The sequence below is a fragment of the Lutra lutra genome, chromosome 6 (assembly GCF_902655055.1).
Source record: "Lutra lutra chromosome 6, mLutLut1.2, whole genome shotgun sequence".
In the NCBI taxonomy this organism is placed as follows: domain Eukaryota; kingdom Metazoa; phylum Chordata; class Mammalia; order Carnivora; family Mustelidae; genus Lutra; species Lutra lutra.
The window spans coordinates 33,381,949-33,393,555 of NC_062283.1; the positions used below are offsets into that span (position 1 = coordinate 33,381,949).

At 45.2% G+C, this 11,607-nt stretch overlaps 1 non-coding gene across 1 annotated transcript; it reads right to left on the reverse strand.

Annotated features, from left to right (window-relative positions):
- Window positions 1-598: 598 nt before the first annotated feature.
- On the reverse strand, window positions 599-709 carry LOC125103388 (U6 spliceosomal RNA). Its single transcript, XR_007128390.1, has one exon. It is a non-coding gene; the product is annotated as a U6 spliceosomal RNA (small nuclear RNA).
- Window positions 710-11,607: the final 10,898 nt, after the last annotated feature.

The following is an 11,607-nucleotide window of genomic DNA, read 5'->3' on the forward strand; positions in this document are numbered from 1 at the left end:
AGAATAATAAGGGAATATTAGGAACAAATTTATGCCAATAAATTCAACAACTTAGTTGAAATGGAAAGCACATGGAAAGACACAAATTACCTAAGTTCACTTACGAAGAAATAGAGAAATTTATAACAATCTAGGTTGAATTGATACCATCTTGATTTTAATAGCATACATTAATGCCTTCTGTCCAATTCCATACCCCCTTCATCTTTATACATTGTGTACACGTGAACATAGATTTATGATTATTGTTTTATGCATCTTTTATATCATATAAGAAAAAAAAGGAGTTACATAGCAAAAATAAAATACTTGTTTTTAAAATATTTGCCATGTGTTACCTTTACCAGTGGTCTTTATTTCTTTATGTGGCTTTGAATTACCATCTAGTGCCTTTTTGTTTCACTCTGATGGACTCCCTCTAACATTTCTTGTAGGGTAGGTCTACTAGCAACAAAGCCCATGAGTTTTTGTTTATCTGGGAATGCCTTAACATCTTCGTTTTTGAAGGACAGTTTTTCTAGATATAGAATTCTTGGTTGACAGTTCTCCCCCTTTTCCTGTCAGTACTTTATTTTAATTTTTTTTTAAGCATAACTTTAAAAATATGGAATGCCCCATGAATTTGCATGCCATCCTCATGCAGCGGCCATGCATTATAATCTTCTCTGTATTGTTCCAATTTTCATATATATGCTGCTGAAATGAGCACCTTATCCATACTTTAAATATATCATCCTACTTCTTTCTGGCCTTCATGGTGTCTGATGAAAAAATAGCTATTAACCTTAGGATGTTAATTTTACAATTATGGTAACCACTAAGAAAACAAGGAGGAAATATACAGAAAAGAAAATGAAGAAGAAACCAAAATGGTACACTAGAAAAAAAAAATGGTACACTAGGGAAAAAAAAAGTCAAACATGAAAGAAGGCAGTATTGAAAGGACTGAGAAACAAAAAAGATCACATCTAGAAAGGAACACTTGCAAAAATAAATCCTTTAGTATCAGTAATCACTTTATTTTATATTATTTTTTTTAAGTTTTTAAAAGATTTTATTTATTTATTTGACAGACAGAGATCACAAGTTGGCAGAGAGGCAGGCAGAGAGAGAGAGGAGGAAGCAGGCTCCCTGCTGAGCAGAGAGCCGGATGCGGGGCTTGATTCCAGGACCTTGAGATCATGACTTGAGCTGAAGGCAGAGTTTTTAACCCACTGAGCCACCCAGGCACCCCTATTATTATTTTTTTTAAGTAATCTCTACACCCAACGTGGGGCTTTGAACTCAAGACCTGGAGATGGAGTCCCGTGCTCTACCAACTGAGCCAGACAGGCGCCCCAGTAATGACTTTAAATGTAAATGGATTAAGCTCACCAATGAAAAGACAGAGCTTGGTGATGATGGTACAATATTATGAATGTACTTAATATCACTGAATTGTATACTTAATGGTAAATTTCATGTATATTTTACTACACACAAAAGAAGACAGATTGGCAGAATGGATTTAAAAATGATTTAACTGCTCCCTGATATGAGGAAGTTGAGAGGCAACGTGGAGGGGTTAGGGGGTAGGAAAAGTATAAATGAAACAAGATGGGATCAGGAGGGAGACAAACCGTAAGAGACTCTTACTCTCACAAAACAAACTGAGGGTTGCTGGGGGGAGCGGGGAGAGAGGGTGGTGGGGTGATGGACATTGGGGAAGGTATGTGCTATGGTGAGTGCTGTGAAGTGTGTAAGCCTGACGATTCACACACCTGTACCCCTGGGGCTAATAATACATTATATGTTAATTAAAAATAAATTATTTTAAAAAATGATCTAACTGAAATAAGTAAATACAAATGATCTCCCTGGAATTGAATGGACGTTTCTCCAAAGAACTTAACAAATGGCCAGTAAGTACATGAAAAGATGCTCAACATCACTAATTAGGGAAATGCAAATCAAAGCCACAAGATGCCACTTCACACACATTAGGATGGCTGTTAGAACACAACAAAACATAAAATAAGCGAATGTTGGTGAGGAGCTAGAGAAACTGGAACTCTTGTGCACTGCTGATGAGAATGTAGAAAGTACAGGTACTATAGAAAAGTGTATGGCAGTTCCTCAAAAAACTAAAAATGGTATTACTGTATGATCCAGCAACTCTACGCAAGTATTCTACGCAATTATTCTACGCAATTCTACGCAAAAGAATTGAAAGGAGGGATTCGGCCAGATATTTGTACATTTGTGTTCCAGCGGCATTATTCACAGTAGGCAAAACATGGAAGCACCCAAGCACCCACGGACAGATAAATTGATAAAGAAAATATGGTACATATAATACAATGGAATATTATTCCTCCTTAAAAAAGAGTGCAATTTTGACATATCTACAACATTCTGAACCCTGAAGACATTAGGCTATGTGGGAAAAAAAAAAAAAACAGTTACAAAGGACAGACAGATGCTTATGATTTCACTTCTATGAGATACCTAGTATTTTACATACTCTAGTGATAAATTCAGAGACAGAAAGTAGAATGGTGGTTGCGGGGCGCTGATGGGGCAGGGGAAATGGAGAATTATTATTTAAATGGTATGGAGTTTCAGTTTGGGGAGATGAAGAAAAGATCTGGAGGGGTGCCTGAGTGGCTCAGTGTGTTAAAGCCTCTGCCTTCGGCTCAGGTGATGATCTTGGGGTCCTGGGATCGAGCCCCACATCGGACTCCCTGCTCAGTGGGGAGCCTGCTTCCTCCTTGCTCTCTGACTGCTTCTCTGCCTACTTGTGATCTCTGCCTGTCAAATAAATAAATAAAATCTTAAAAAAAAAAAAAAGATCTGGAGATGGATTGTGGTGTTGTGTACAACATTTATTGTGTAAGTACAATAATGTACTTACTGCCACTGAACTGTACACTTTAAAATCGTCAAAAAATATTTTCTAAAAATCCAAGTATCTATTGCTTACAAGAGACTCACTTAACTTTTTAAAAAATATTTTATTTGTTTATTTGACAGAGAGAGGTCACAAGTAAGCAGAGAGGCAGGCAGAGAGAGAGAGAGAGAGGAGGAGGAAGCAGACTCCCCACTGAGCAGAGAACCCGACGTGGGGCTCGATCCCAGGACCCTGAGATCATGACCTGAGCCGAAGGCAGAGGTTTTAACCTACTGAGCCACCCAGGCACCCCAAGACTCACTTAATTTTTAAAAAAATTTTTTGAAGATTTTATTTGTCATTGAAACAGAGAGAGAGTGCACACACAAACAGGGGGAGCAGCAGGCAGATGGAGAACCAGGCTCCCCACTGAGCAAGGAGCCTGACGTAGGACTTGATCCCAGGACCCCAGGATCATGACGCTGAGCTGAAGGCAGATGCCGAACAGACTGAGCCACCCAGGCATCCCTATTTATTTATTTTTTTAAAAACAATTTTATTTATTTGTCAGAGAGAGAGAGAGAGTACAAGCAGGAGTGGCAGGCAGAGGGAAAGGGAGAAGCAGGCTCCCCGCTGAGGAGGGAGCCTGATACGGACTTGATCTGGGACCCTGGGGATCATGACCTGAGCTGAAAGCAGACACATAACCCACTGAGCCACCCAGGTGTCCCAAGAGACTCAGTTTAGAGAGACACAAATAAGCTGAAAGTGAAAGGATGGGAAAACATATTCCATGCAGAGAGTAACCAAAAGACAGCCAGGGTGGCTCTGCTGATACTATACAAAATTTATTTTATTTTATTTTATTTTATTTTGAAGGACTTATTTAAATCATCTGAACACCCAACAAGAGGATCGAACTCATGACCCCTAGATCAAGAGTCACGTGCTCTACTGATTGAGCCAGCCAGGCGCCCCTCGACAAAACAGATGTTTAATCAAAAACTGTTACAAGAGACAAAGGAGGACATTATATACTGATAAAAGGGTCAGTTCATGAAGGAGCTGTATGACGCAAACAATGACAGAATCGAAGGGAGAAATAGACACATCTACAAGAAGAGGTGGAGACATCAGGACCCTCTTTTCAATAATGCACAGAATAGCCTTACAGAAGGAAACAAACGACTTAAAAAACACTAGAAACCAACTATCCCTAAAAAGAATACAGAACACTCCTCCAATGACAGAATATACACCCAACATTCTCCAGACAGACCATATGTTAAATCTTAATAAATTTAAATATCTCTTAACAAACAAAAGTCCCCGGATGGCTTACTCGTAAAGGCTACCAAAAATCAAAAAGAGAATTAACACCAGTTCTCAGACTCTTCCAAAAAAAAAAAAAAAAAAGAGAGGAGGGACACTTTTTAACAGTTCTATGAGGCCAGCATTATCTTGATCGCCAAAGCCAAGAGAAGGTTCTTATAAGAAAACTCGAGACTAGGGGCGCCTGAGTGTGCTCAGTGGGTAAGCCGCTGCCTTCGGCTCAGGTCATGATTCGCAGGGTCCTAGGATCGAGCCCCGGCATCGGGCTCTCTGCTCAGCAGGGAGCCTGCTTCCTCTTCTCTCTCTGCCTGCCTCTCTGCTTGCTTGTGATCTCTCTCTGTCAAATAAATAAATAAAGAAAGAAAGAAAGAAAGAAAGAAAGAAAGAAAGAAAGAAAGAAAGAAAGAGAGAGAGAAAACTCTAGACTAATACTCCTTACGAATATAGATAAGAAATTCTCGACAAAATACTAGTAAATCACATCCAATGGCCCATTAATAATGATTATGCATCCTAACCAAGTAGGATTTATCTTAGGAATGCAAGGGGTGAATTCCTAGCAAAATCAACGTCAGCACATTTACAGGGCAAAGGAAAACAACCACATGTTCATCTTCATAGATGCAGAAAAGCATCTGACAAAAACTCAGCATCCTTTCATGATAAAAATTACTAAGCAAACTAAAAATAGGACAGCCTTTTCAGCAAATGGTGCTGGAACAATTGGGTATCTGTATGCAAAAATTATCAACTAGAATCTATACTTTGCAACACATACAAAATTTATGATGTGTGATTTTATTTCTATAAAACTAGAAAATGCAAACTAATCGGTAGTGACAGAAAGCAGATTCGTGTTTGCTTGGGGATAGAGGCATGATGGTTAGGAGAGAGGGATCATGGAGGCATAAAGAAACTTCTGGGGGTGACGATCAGTCCATTGATTTTGTTGTGACTGTTTTATTTGAGCACATATGTTAAGATTTATCCAAGTGTACACCTTGAAATATGTTGATTATGCTTCAGTAAAGCTTCAAAATATATGAATAAAGAATGCCTTAAAAAATAATGGAATGCCCAGTGGGTTATCAGTGCATATTTATTTTATAAATGATTTTTTAAAAATAATTTTTATGGGCACCTGGGTGGCTCAGTGGGTTAGGCCTCTGCCTTTGGCTCAGGTCGTGATCTCAGGGTCCTGGTATCGAGTCCCGCATCAGGCTCTCTGCTCCACAGGGAGCCTGCTTCCTCCTCTATCTCTCTCTGCCTGCCTCTCTGCTTATTTGTGATCTCTCTGTCAAATAAATAAATAAAAATCTGTTTAAAAAAAGAATTTTTATTTATTTATTTGACAGAGAGAGATCACGAGCAGGCAGAGAGGCAGACGGCGGGGGCAGGGGGAGCAGGCTCCCCACCGAGCAGAGAGCCAGATGCAGGGCCCGATCCCAGGACCCTGAGATCATGACCTGAGTCGAAGGCAAAGGCTTAACCCACTGAGCTACACCCAGGCGCCCTTATTTTATAAATGATTTATTGGATTTAATGATGTGATTCAATGAACCGAATCCCAGGGATTGGGAAGGGCAAAACACAGAGAGAAAGAGGAACCAAGAACTGCAGCAGAATCTTATTGGCCACCATCATGTTGCTAAGGGTTCAGCCTCGCCAGCCGGGCTCAAAGTCCCCGACCCCACTGCTTGCTGCCACTTTGTGCCTTTCAGTTCGTCGTTCGCACACCATGGGATCTCAGAAGTCCCTAACTCCAAATTAACTAATAATATCCACCTCACAAATAGGATTACTGTTGCTTGGGGCACCTGGGTGGCTCAGTGGGTTAAAGCCTCTGCTTTCGGCTCAGGCCATGATCCCAGGGTGCTGGGATCGAATCCTGCATCGGGCTCTCTGCTCGGCGGAGAGCCTGCTTCCTCCTCTCTCCTCTCTGCCTGCCTCTCTGCCTACTTGTGATCTCTATCTGTCAAATAAATAAATAAAATCTAAAAAAAAAAAAAAAGGTTACTGTTGCTTGAGAGAAATAACATAAAAGGACTAAATATTAGGTAAATAATAAAGGCTCCCTAAGTGTAAGGGACTATTCCTTTTTTTTCTTTTCTTTCTTTCTTCTTCTTCTTTTTTTAAAAAACAATGACAGTGCATTTCTTTTTTGTTGTTTTTTAGATTCATTTATTTTAGAGAAAAAGCAAGTGTATGAGCATGGGGAGGGACAGAGGGAGAGGAAGAGAGAAATCCCCAGAGGACTCCACACTGAGTATGGAGCTCAACACAGGGCTCGATCTCACCACTCTGAGATCATGACCTGAGCTGAAAACTAGAGTCTGACTCTAAACTGACCGAGCCAGCCAAGCACCTATTTCCTTCCTGATTGGGAAAAAAAAAAAAAAAAAAAAAAAATTAGTATCAACAGTTGAAGAATATATGATGTAAAAAAGAAGGAAATAAAATGACTCATAATCCCAACTTCAGAGGATACTTCCTTCTAGACTTTTGCTCACACTGGCTCATTTGTGTGAAGCTGCTTGGTTGTGCAGCCTGCAGGCCTTGTGCTTTCCCACCCCGGGCCTTGCACCAGCTGGGGTCCACCTCTTTCAGAAGCCCAGGGGTCTCTCTCGGCGGGTGCAGCAGGGGCGAGGAGGAGTGGAGGAAGAGCTTTGGAGAAGACCATGGCCGTGGAGTCAGCCTTGGCCCCCAGCCCATTCTGGGATAAAGGCCAGAGGGATTGAGACACAGAGGGTCCCCATAGTCCCTGCTCCTGCCACTGTCCTATCCCTGGTGGTCTGAGGAGCTGAGGTGTGGGGACTTGGAGCAAGGCCATCTCTTTTTGTTGTTTTGGGGGCTCCCTCCCCATGGGGGTCCCCACAGGTGCTGGGAGAAGTTCCAGCAGGAGGGCCTGTCCCAGCCTGGCCCCCCTGCCTCCGTCCAGCCCTGGACTTGCCTTGACTGCCCAGGTTCCTCCGTGGACATTCCACTCCAGGCCCCCAAAATGCAGAAGTCCCCTTCACATGGGTAATTTCTCTTTGGAAATTTCTCTTTGGAAGGAGACTCACCCTCCTTCCAAAGGCCAGTAGGTGGAGGCCCAGCAGGTAGTCTCCACTGGGGAGCTTCGTATCTTTTTTTAAAATATTTTATTTATTCAATTGACAGAGAGATCACAAGTAGGCAGAGAGGCAGGCAGAGAGAGGAGGAAGCAGGCTCCCTGCTGAGCAGAGAGCCCAATGTGGGGCTCAATCCCAGGACCTGGGATCATGACTGGAGCTGAAGGCAGAGGCTTTAGTCCACTGAGCCACCCAGGCGCCCCTGGAGCTTCGTATCTTGAAGGGATAAGGGAGGAGGGACTAAGTGGGTCCTAAGGTGCATCAGAAGGAAGGGGCGGGTGGAGGGAACTTCTGACTGGCCAGCCCCTGACAGCACCAGAGGCCTGTCTTGCAAGGTGTTTGCTTCCCTCCAGCTAGGGGTCCTTCACCTTCTGAATCTGACCCACCTCCCCAACCCAACTCTCTGCAATCAACCAATTTTCCCTTGTGCTCGGCGGCTCCAGGCTTCAGCTCCCTCAACAACGAGGTGGGGACCAAAGTGCCTGCATCTCAGGGTCTCTGTGAAGGTCAGGGCCCTGCCTGATTATTAGGCAGTAAAGTGTTCAGGGAATCATTTGAACTGATGGGAGAGTACTTTGTGAACTGCTCAAATAATATTAGCTATTCTAATGGGTCCACTCAACTTTCTCAGACCAAGTTCCCTAAAGTAAAACCAATTACCCTTGACTCCATCCCTCCACCTACACATCCCCGTGACTGCCCTACCCTTCTCGGGTCTCAAACCCAGCTTGGCTTCCCTTGCTGGTCTCAGACACAGGCCCCACAGAAGGGACCAGCCTTCCATTAGGTCCTGCCCTAGGTCGGGGAAAGTTCACAGAATCCTGGGCTGAGAGAGAAGGGAAATAGCAGGAATTGGGGGGGTCTCCAACCCCTACAGAAGCACCTTCCCCGACTCCCCTCTCTAACTCACACACTTCAGGCAGGAAGAGAAAGGTGAGAGACTGCTATGGTGCTCCTCCTCTCCCTGCTCCGAATTTCTCCCCCTCTAGATCCCTGAGAGCAGGTCCGCACTGGCTTCCTTCCCAGTTTGGGGGAAAGTGAAGGGGCGTATGTGCACACGGCTGGTATGGCTGTCCAAAGCCAACGTGACATAAAGGATACATTTCCTTGTGCTGGGTACATTCCTCAAATACCATTTGGCCCTTTGCTTCCTCTAACCCACATTTCCTAGGTAGCTGCTTTGACCACCCAGCTGGACAGCTAGAACAGAGAGATAGTCTCCCTGCCTCAGAGTGCCTTCGGAACGAGGGCATGTACAGGAGAATCTCCCAGATCTTTCCCAAAGAGGGCATGGCCTATGTGAGCTGTGGACTAGCTAATGGTGTGTGAAGTATTTGGAGAACTGCAAGAAGCTCGAGGAGATCAGGGGTAAAGAAGGGCAAAGTCGGGGGCAGGAAAAGAGTCTGCAGAGGTGGGCAGGGGCCAAATCACAAAAGATACCGGGATCTCAGCTAAGGAGTTGGAACTCTAATCTGAAAGCTCTGGGGAGGAGGACAATCAGAAGCATGGCCTGGGACAACAATGGGAGAAGGGAGGGGTCAGATGAGAAGTGAGATGAAAAGAAAAGTGGCCTTTGGGGTTTTCAGTGTGGCAGTCACTGGCCATGGATGGGTGGTACTGGGGGCTCAGTGGAGGGGAGGCATGAGCCCATGGTATCTGGTTTTCTCTGGGCAGTTGCAGCTCTTGCAAAGTGCGGTACAGGAACAAATAGATTCATTGGGGGATGGAATTAATTCTGTAGGGATGCTGCAGGGGAAGAACATGCAGCCCAGAAAGATGGGAGTACATAATGGTGTGGAAGTGAGTAATGAAGTGATGACAGGTTAGACCTGCCACTGGCTGGATAGCGTTCAGTGGCCAAAGCAGGATAATGATTTATTTTAAAAAAGGTATCTTCAGGGCATCTGGGTGGCTCAGTCAGTAAAGCCTGCAACTCTGGATTTCCAGGAGGTGAGCATGTGACCCTGAGATCAAGACCCGAGTCAAAATCAAGAGTCGGCCCCTTAAAGGACTGTGCCACACAGGCGCCCCAAGATTTTATTCTGAAGTCATCTCTATACCCAGTGCAGGCGGGGGTCTAAAGGGACCAGGACAGAGTACTGCTGAGTGGGTTAGAGGCCAAGGTCTGACACCAGACCCCTCAGGTTCAATGACATACAGTTTCTTTACTTATTACCTGTGTGACCTCAGATACATTACTTAACTTCTGTATTTTATTCTTAAAGTTTTAGGACTCATTTTACACACTTGCGAACTTAATTTCACATATGTTGTGAGGTTAAGGGGCGAATTTTGTTTTCCAACACCATTTACTGAGGAACCCAGTCTCTCCCCACTCCAGTGCACATTTCCTCTGGCTCTTAACATTTTCCCACATGCACATGGGTCTGCTCCTTGATCCCCTGTCCCATTTCCTCTTTTATTTCTCTATCACTTTGTTTTAACGACTCTTCTTATGAAGTCTTTTATGGCACCTGATTTCTTTCTTTCAGGTTTGTTTACTTATTGAAGTCATCACCCAGCATGGGGCTAGAACTCACGACTCCGAGGTCAAGATGCGTACTCTTCAGACTGAGTCAGCCGGGCATCCCCAATATTAAGTCTTGATGCTGATAGAACACAGGACTTCCCTTGTAGTCCCCCTGTATTTTCCCTTGAAGAGTTTCAAAATTATCTTTAGACATCCTTGGCACTTGACCCTATGATTTTTTTCGAATTAGTCTGTCCAGTTCCTTCGAAAGTGGTCTGCTTCCCGAAGCCTCCGTTCGTTACCAGACATTGGTAGGGATCACAGGTCTTTCCCTGTGCACTGCAGGGAAGCAGAGACTAAATGTAAAGCCGTGAACACATTGCTTGGTGCAAGGGCCTGGAACACAGGCTCAGCAGAGGGTGGTATCGTCTTCCTCAAACGTCCAACCCAATGCAGTCACTGCTGTTTTAAAACCTTTGTTGGCATCCCAGTCACGCAGAGTAAAGTTCAAACAGCCTGCCAAGGCACCCGACCCTGGCTGATCTTCCTGTGGCCCCTCCTACCTCTCTCTCCTCCCTGCCCACTCTCCGTATTGTGTTCCAGCCCCGGCAAACTTGCTGTCACACGAGCACACTGCTGTGCCCTAGCCTGGCAATGCTGTTCCCTTTGCTGAGAACTCCTACATCCCTCCTGCATCCTCTGGGAAGGAGGCAGTCCCTCCCTCAGCCTTCTTTGGATCACACTTGTCACTCTGCACTGTGATTGTTTGTCTCTGTTGTGACTTAGTGAGCACAGCACAGCCCCCGGCCATCTCTGAGCAGGTGTCTGCTCCCAGCTACCACTGAGTGATCACACAGCAATTTGGACATCGCACACCTTCCTCCACTTATTTAACGCTCACAGCAAGCACAAGTGGACTTCTCCCCGGCTGAACAGGAGAGGATGGGGACGGTACCAAAATCCAAGAGCCTGGCAAACAGCTGAGCTGAGACCCGAACTGGGGTCTAATTGTGATGCTCACACCTTCCTTTCTGGCAGGCAGCCTCTCAACGTAGGACAGTCCTTCCTCCCTCTTCCGGCTCCCTTACTCTTTCCCATGCTCCTATGGTCCTCCTGCTTGAGCTCTCTCCCTTGTCTCCTCTTGCCCCACCCCTAGTGGCTTACCTCCCCAGGCTGTCATCTCTCCTATTTCGTGCCATCTGTCACCCAAGCAGGTGCCTCTGTGAGGACTACGTGTCCTGGGTTTAGCACATTGCTGGTATTCGGGACACAGAACATGGGGCCACACGGTTGCGCCCTCAGAGGCTGAGATGTTAGTCAGGTGTCACAAGACCTAGGAGAGAAAATAAACCTTTCACACCCCAAATGTGTCTGAAACCAGAAAGCAAACAAGGTCATGGTTTCTAACACCAGGTGTCTGGAGCACAGTGATCAGGTCTTTAGTGGGGACGGGGGCCAGCCTGAGTGGGGGATGAGCAAGAATTGTGCCTACTTTGTCTGGCTTGGGTGCTCAGAGCTGCCATCCAGGCTAACAAAGGGAGTAGGCATTGCGAGGTGCCTTCCAGCAGTGTCATAGCTGCGCTGGGGGCCTCTGGGCTCATTTCTTCTCCTCACCCATACTCCAAATTTTGGGAACTCTTTAGACCTCTCTCTCTGTGGCCAAAAGCCTGGGCTGCAGCAAGATAATCCTAGAGCCTGCAGTTACCCTGAGTTGAATGGGGGAACCAGCAACACGTAAAGCCGTGAAGTGATGGGGACGGGACCCCTACACAACGGCCTGTCCTCATCAGACATGGCAAGTGGAGAGTTCCACAAACCCCAGATCC